Genomic DNA, 8141 nt, shown 5'->3' on the forward strand with positions numbered 1-8141 from the left:
CTTGTAACCAATCTTTTCCATGAATTAAAAATGTTCCGGCCCTTTCTGATGGCCTTGCCGATGGCTGGAAGACCACTCGGGAACCCTGTGGGTTTTGGACCATCCTTTCCTAGCCGCTATTCGGAGTGTTCAGAGAGTTTTCCTTGTGTTGTCACGGTGAGTAGGCATTGACTGGCCCGCCCTACTTGTTAGTTAGGCTTTCGAAGCACGAGACGACCCTTAGCACGATAAATCCTTCAGTAGCGACCAGCGCCCAGCTCGAGTGGGGACTTGTGTCCTTGTGGTCATTATCCCGAGCTGTTTATACCTTTGACATTATATGAGTAGAGATCCCACACTATTCATGAGCCTTCGGCTATCTGGTCGTTTTAACTTCCTAGTCGCCAGGTCCCATAGTGATCATCGAGCATTGCTGTGTGCAGTAGTCGGAGAGCCAATCTGGCGCGAGTTTGCTGGTGGTCGTGAAATCCTGTAAAACAGAGAGTCTGATCTTTTGGGAAAAACTTATAAGTTATATTCCACGCTCATCCGGAAGGTTCTACAAATAGAGAAACAGATATGTCTCCGAGTAACCCTATACATAGAACTTGCATGGCAGGGTGATGTTCTATGAGTTGTGTAATTCACGGCCGTCCTCCATACCTAGCTTGACCGCACCAGGTCGGGTGACATCAGCCACTCTGTAGCACTCTTCCCACTTGAGGGAGAGTTTATTCTGACCGGCCTTATTCTGAATTTGCCTAAGGACAATGTCGCCTATAACCAATCTTCGCTCCTGCACCTTACGATTGTGATAGCGTCTGAGGCTTTGCTTATATCGGACAGCTTGAATTAGGGCATGCTCGCGAAACTCTTCAATCAGGTTTACATCATCCTCTCGTTGCACCATCTGGTCGTCGTCCGAGTAGTTGACCACTCGGGGCGATTGAAAGGTGATCTCGAAGGGAAGCATTGCCTCTACACCAAAAATAAGGAAGAAAAGGGTTTCGGCTCTAGCCCTAGTGGGAGTCGTTTGTAGCGACCAGGGTATTGTGAGTAATTCATCCACCCAGCATCTTGAATAGCTTTTAAGTCGATCAAAGACCTAGGTTTTGATCCCTTGCAGTATCATCCGATTAGCCCTTTTGACATGTCTGTTGCTTTGTGGGTGTGCCACCGACGTATAGCAAACTTTTGTCCCGATCTCTTTGTAGTAGTCCTATAAGCACTACTGACGAACCGAGTCTCGTTGTCCGTGATTATGTGATTTGGACTACCAAACCGTACTACCAGCCCTCGTATGAACTTAATCGCTGCTGCAGCGGTGATCTTCATGACGGGCTCGACCTGTATCCACTTGGTGGATTTGTCGATTGTCATGAACATGAATTCAAAACTGAATGGGGCTTTAGGGAATGGTCCCACAATATCGAGCTCTCAGAAAGTGAAAGGCCAAGAGAGTGGTATGGTTTGCAGTGCTTAGGATGGTAGGTTGGTATGTTGGCTATGGTACTGACATGAATTGCACCGTTTCACCAGCTCACGAGCATCCTAGAGGGCAGTGGGCCAATAAAATTCTTGCCGGAACGCTTTTCCGACCAGAATGCAGTACGAAACGTGGCTTCCACATATGCCTCCAAGGATATCAGAGAGCACTGTGCCCCCTCTTGCTGAGTGATGCACTTCAGTAGGCCGCTGCTCCCTCGACAGTAAAGGTGTCCCTCTACTAGAGAGTATCTGTGGGCTTGCCACGAGACCATCGTCAAGGATTGCTCGATTTTGAAGGTAGTCCGAGATCTGATCCATTTAGGTCATACCCAAATCGAGCAAGGTGACCACATAATGGCCACCCGAGGTCGACGACACTGAAGGAGGCGTTGCCTTCAAAGGTGTTGCCTCTAGTGCTCCGTTTTAAAGTGGAGCATCCCCTTCACCTTGGCCCAAGACTATGGTGGATGGTTGTGTAAGTCTTTCTTCAAAGATTTTGACCCGGACAGGTTCGTGAGAAGAAGTTAGACGGGCCAGCTCATCAGATAGGAAGTTATCCTTGCGAGAGACGTGCTTGACTTCAAGACCAAAAAAACATCGCTTCAGTCTTCTCACTTCGGTGAGGTATGCCGCCATTGTCGGATCAGAGCACTGAAACTTCTTTGCACCTGGTTAACAATCAATATTGAGTCCCCTGTCGCTAACAAACATTTAATCCCAAGTACGGAGACTGCTCGCATTCCAAACAAGAGGCCCTCATATTCCGTGATATTGTTAGTGGCTGGAAAATATAATTGAACTACGTACCTGAGGAGGTCACCGGTTGGTGACATCAGGACCACTCCATCCCCCGCTCCCTTCAGCGTAAACGATCCATCCAAGTGCATGGTCCAGTGCTCGTCCGCCTCTGGTCGCTGTATCTGCTCTGGCTCAAAGGATGACCACTAGGCAATAAAATCAACCAATGCCTGGGCCTTGATAGTTGTTTGGGGGACAAACTGAAGATCAAACTCCCTGAGCTCTACTGCCCACTTTGTTGATCTTCCTGTCGTATCCCAATTGTGGAGAACTTCTCTAATCAGGAGCAAGGAGATTACTCTGATTTTGTGGGCTTGTAAGTAGTGTCTGAGCTTGCCAGAGGCTATCAGAATAACGTATAGTAGCTTTTGAGCCTGCGGATATCGAGCCTTCGCGTTGTATAGGACCTCACTGACGTAGTATACTGGTCACTAAAGATCTTCTCGCTCGACGACCAGTACTACGCTCATGACCTATGGGGTAGCTGCAACATAGAGCAAAAGATCCTCGTCTGTCGAGGTGTGGTTAGTACTGGAGGGGAGGAGAGGTATCCTTTTAGATCTTGGAGGGTCACTTCCGCTTCTAGGGTCCACCAGAAGTGGTCACTCTTCTTCAGGAGCTTGAAGAGCGGTAACCTCTTCTTTCCCAGCCTTGAGATGAACCTGCTCAAAGCTACCATATATCCTGTTAGTTTTTGGACTTCCTTTAGCCTGGTCAGGGATTTCATCTGGTCGATGGCTCTGGTCTTGTCAGGGTTTGCCTCTATCCCTCGACTAGAAATGAGAAACCCGAGCAACTTCCCTGATGAAACTCCAAACATGCACTTCTTAGGGTTCAGTTTCATGTGGTACTTCCGAAGGTTGCCGAACATTTCCTGTAGGTCTGCAACCAGGTCGTCCTTGGTTCTACTCTTGACGACCACATCATCAACATACGCGTCGATATTTCTACCGAGTTGTGGTCGAAGAATGAGCTAAATGCAACACTGGTAAGTGGCACCAACACTTTTCAAACCAAAAGGCATTTTTACATAACAAAACACCCCAAAGGGTATGACAAAATTAGTCTTCTCCCCATCTTCCTATACATGTGAATCTGGTGGTACCCCGAACGGACATCTAAGAAGCTAAGAAGATTGCTGCCAGTGGTTGAGTCAACAAGCTGGCCGATCCAGGGTAGAGTTAAGAGATCTTTCGGGCACGCCTTGTTGAGGTCAGTGAAGTCGATGCACATCATTCACTTACCATTGTGTTTTGGGACTATGATTGGATTAGCCAGCCACTCTGGGTACTATATTTCTCGGATAAAGCCTTCTTCTAGGAGCTTGTTGATCTCCTTACAAAGTGTTTCCTTTCGATCGGCTGCGAACTGACGAGCTCTTTATTTGACCGGTAGCGCGTCAGGTCGCATGGATAACCTGTGCTCGATCATGTCCCTAGGGACTCCGGGCATATTAGATAGACTCTATGAAAATATGTCCGCGTTCACCTGGAGGAAAGTGATGAGAGTTAGTTCCTATTTGGGGTATAGACTGGCCCCTATCTGGACCGTTCTGGTTGGGTCAGAGTCGTCAAGACATACTGCCTTAAGCTGCTCATCCTGGCTGGCGGTGACATGAACCTTCACCGAGCGGTGACCAGGCATAGCATTCTCCAGCTGTGAACCGGGAGTTAGCTCAACCATGTCGATGCTCCTTTTGTCGCAGTGCAGGACCATCTTTGCACTGTCAAAGATAGTGATGGCCCTAGTCGGACCAAGGATCTTAATCACCTGATATGCGTAGTGGGTGACGACCATGAACTGGGACATCATTGATCGCCCCAAGATCACATTATAAGCGGTCTCGAAGTCTGCCACATCAAACAAGACATTTTCGGTCCTAAAGTTAATTAGCGAGCCGAAAGTGATGGGCATCTCGACCTACCCCAAGGGCTTAGCTGAAGAGCCCGAGGTAATCCCAAATAAAGGGGAGACAATTTCAACATGCTCCTTCGGATTTGCAAGACGTCCAGCGCATCGGTGAAGAGGAGGTTGATGAAGCTCCCTCCATCGATTAACACGTGACCCAGCCGGATGTTCTGAACTGTGGGTTCGACCACAATAGGTAGCGACTATGTTGCTTGACACTCGTGGGGTGGTCAGTCTGACTGAAGGTAAAGGGTACCTCCGACCACTTCAGACGCGGGCTTGGGCCTGGCGTGGTCGCCCACACTTCCCATACCATCGACTTGTATTCCTTGTTCGAGAAATATGTTGTGGCGCCCCCGAAGATGTGGTGGACCATGTGATCGATCTGCTGGTACCCTAGTGCTGACTGGTCAGGGTCAGCCCCATCCTCACCATCCTTGTCGTGCTGGATTTACGCTCTCCAGACTCCTTGTCAATAATGCCCCGCACAACCTTACACTCGATCAGGTCGTGGGTATCTGTGCCGTGGATCGGGCAGTAGCCATGACCCTTCTACCCCTCCCTTTTCTCGAAGCACCAGCATGATCGGCCAGTCTACTCGACCGTCATGACGTCGGATGGTCCCTCCTTACGTTTGTTCTTCTTTTTCTCCTTCCGACCGACCCCTTTGGAGAAGTCAAGCTGGTCAGAGGTCAGCCACGACCTGGCATCAATCTAACGCTCTTAGGCCTCGTGGCCTGGTGCACTTGTTTGCAAGCTCGAAGAGATCGGTAATGCTTCAGATTTCCTTAGTGGCCAGCTTATTGACCATCTTTAGGTCTCTGAGCCCTCTCTTGAATGATATGACCATAGATTCACCCTTGATCCTTGGAATGGTGTTTTGACACTCGGTGAAGCACTAGATGAAGTCTCACAATGACTCACCTTGTTGCTGCTTGAGTTGGTACAGGTTGTCCTCAACCCCGGGTCAGGCATAGGTTTCCTAGAAGTTGGTGAAAACTGGTCCCACAGATCCTCATAGGAGTGAACCGACTCACAAGGTAGGTTCATAAGCCAGGACCGGGCTGAACCGATCAAGGCAGTTGGGAAGTAGTTGATCATGACTTTTTCGTGGCCTCCTACGGCTTGCACCATGGTGGTGTAGATCTGCAGGAACTCTCGAGGTTGGTCAAGCCATCATACTTTTCAGCTAGGACCGGTCAAAACTTGTCTGGCTAGCACACCTCCTGCAGCCGGGCTGATAGGCCATCATATATTTTCACCCGTTGATGGAAGACAGCGTGTGCTCGAGAGAGAGACGATGGCCACGCGGTCCTAGGGATGGGATGGAGGAATCTGACGCCTCTATGCATGGGGGAGGCAAGTGGTAGGGCTGCTTGCCCATTTCCTGCTCTCACCGGGCGTGGTTCTCCTGCTCTCGTGTGGCCACCTGGCTCTGGATCACGCCACGGAGGTTGCATTTGTGCAGAGAGTCGCGAAGGTCGTAGGGTTGGCTGTCCCGATGTAGGGAACCGTCCAGATAATATTCTAATTAATCATCAAGTTGGTCATTTGCATAACCACAACTACAATGATTAACTTAAATATCACCCCGGTATTCCCGGTATGTGTTTCCTCCAGGATCGGAACACACACATTTACAACAAGCACATCATCATAAGATATAATAAAGAGTGACTAATTAAATTAAGTTACAAGCATTTAAGTAGATTTACTTTACAACAAATGTATAAACCGAACATTGTTAGAGTAGCTACGCAGCGGAATAAAATACATGACAACAAAATATGAGTGGTGCCATTTGCCCTAAGGCGCTACTCCAACATAACATCAACCGAGTAGACGACACTACTCATGCTCGTCGCCAACATCGACGGGCATAAAGTAGCCAAATACTAAACCTTCCTCACCTAAAAAGCAAACCAAGCACATGAGTACGAAGGTACTCGCAAGACTTAATCCATAATAGACACTTATAATTAACCTGACTCCAAGGAGAATGCAATTTGGATAATTAGCAAGGACTCAACCACAAAGTCAAGTGAATTTTATATGAGAGCAAATTTTGACTCAGTGTAAGCATCTACATCTAACCATAAACAATCTTCTATCCTTGAGATCATTACCATACCATAATCTTAACTTGAGTCGTATCAAAACTTAAACAATATCACCATACATTTCACAATACACTATCACAACCACAACTAGAACTCTAAGATTGATGCAAATGGATATAAGCATGCTCATAACTGAGAGCGCGACAATTCGAATTTAAATACGTAAGCTCATAATAGAAATGATTTATTTAAAGTCTGTCCAAAAAGGATCTTAATTAACCTAGCTATCAAGACTAAATGAACTTCATCAATTTAAATAGTAATTTCATACCAAAGTATATTTTTCCTAGATAGCACTGATCATAATATGAATTGTCCAAGTGGTTTGATAATTTTAGGACATTGCATTAGTTAACTGTGATTTAATTAAGCTGAAACACAAATAAATAAATAATTAAATATCAAAAAGTATTTATTGAGTTAAAACATTTATAACATGTATTTCATACTCATACAAAGCTAACACAACTGGTTTCATAATTTTTGGAGTTCGTATGAATTACCTATGAAATATACAAGTTATCAAGATAAAAAGAAAATGCCTAATGAACAGTAAAATCCGGAGTCTCTGGGTGAACTCGGACTCTCTGGGTTCCCGAGTCTCCAGGTGAACCTTCAGGTGGGGGTCCTCAGATATTTTTGATGAAAATCACCTGAAACCTCCAGGTTTACCCGTATAGTCCGTGTTTTGACCGCAAAACGCGAGTTTTTCGACGATTCTTCAGCCGATTCAACTTGCATGTCAAAATCTACGCCACCTAAACATGTAAAGGTAATAAAGTATTGGTTCTAAACCTAATTTACTCTCTGAACAAATTCGAATCGTTAGCTCAACTCCATCTAAACTCCTCATACTAGCTTTTGCTAAACAAAATCTCTCACATTGGCTCCACTTTCACATAAACACTAAAGTGCTTCACCAACTCTAGATTGCAGCCCATAAAACCTGTCCAATTCTGAGTTAAAGCGTTTATCCTCACATGAAAAGCTTAGAAGACTTACCCAAGGTGTTTAGCTAAGGTTTGTGGCTGTCAATTTGGAGAAGAATCGAATGAAAGCTTGGAGAAAGGAAGACCAAAGGGCTGCTGAAATTTCAGAATAGATGGGGTGACGAATTTTGATTAGCAAACCTTCAAACTTTCATGTATGTAGGCAAGAATTAGAGGGATGGAGAGCTAGAGAGGAGGGTATTTCAGTGATAATACATGCATACCTCAAATCCATGGACTTGGAGTGGGATTTGGGTAGAGAGTGAGAGAGTTTGAGTGGGGAGGGAGGGAGCAGCAGCTCCTGCTGCTATTTGGGCGTGGGGAAGAGTAGAGTAGAGTGAGGGAGCTGAGGTGGAGGGGTGGGGTTGCTGCCCAAGTAGGGAGAGGGTGTGGGGCCGGCTAAAATGGGTCCCACAAGTAAGAGAGAATAAAAGTTCAGCTGAAAAATAAATCTTTCTCTCCCCAACTTAATAGTCCAAAGATTAGAACTCTAGTGTTTTCTACATTCTCGCGAACTCTAACATCGGCCATTTTTTTAAAAAAAATCCGAAACAGGTAACAAACCACCATATGAAATTTAATAAATTCACAGCACTTAACACACATAAACATGATGCTTAGGATGCTAATGACATATGTATGCTTAATGACATGATTAGGAAAATTTGGGGCGTGACAAACCTCCCCCCTTAAAAAAATCTCGTCCCGAGATTCGGTACGAGTCGGGGAAGAGTACAGTGAAACAAGGAGCTTCATGATTTCGCGTTAAACCATGCTGTGAGAATTAGAAACTAGAGCAAAACTCACAAGTTGGCGAAAAGCTCAAGATAATCAGCACAAAGTCAATCTTCTCGTTCCC

The sequence above is a fragment of the Phragmites australis genome, chromosome 4 (genome assembly GCF_958298935.1).
Source record: "Phragmites australis chromosome 4, lpPhrAust1.1, whole genome shotgun sequence".
Lineage (NCBI taxonomy): Eukaryota > Viridiplantae > Streptophyta > Magnoliopsida > Poales > Poaceae > Phragmites > Phragmites australis.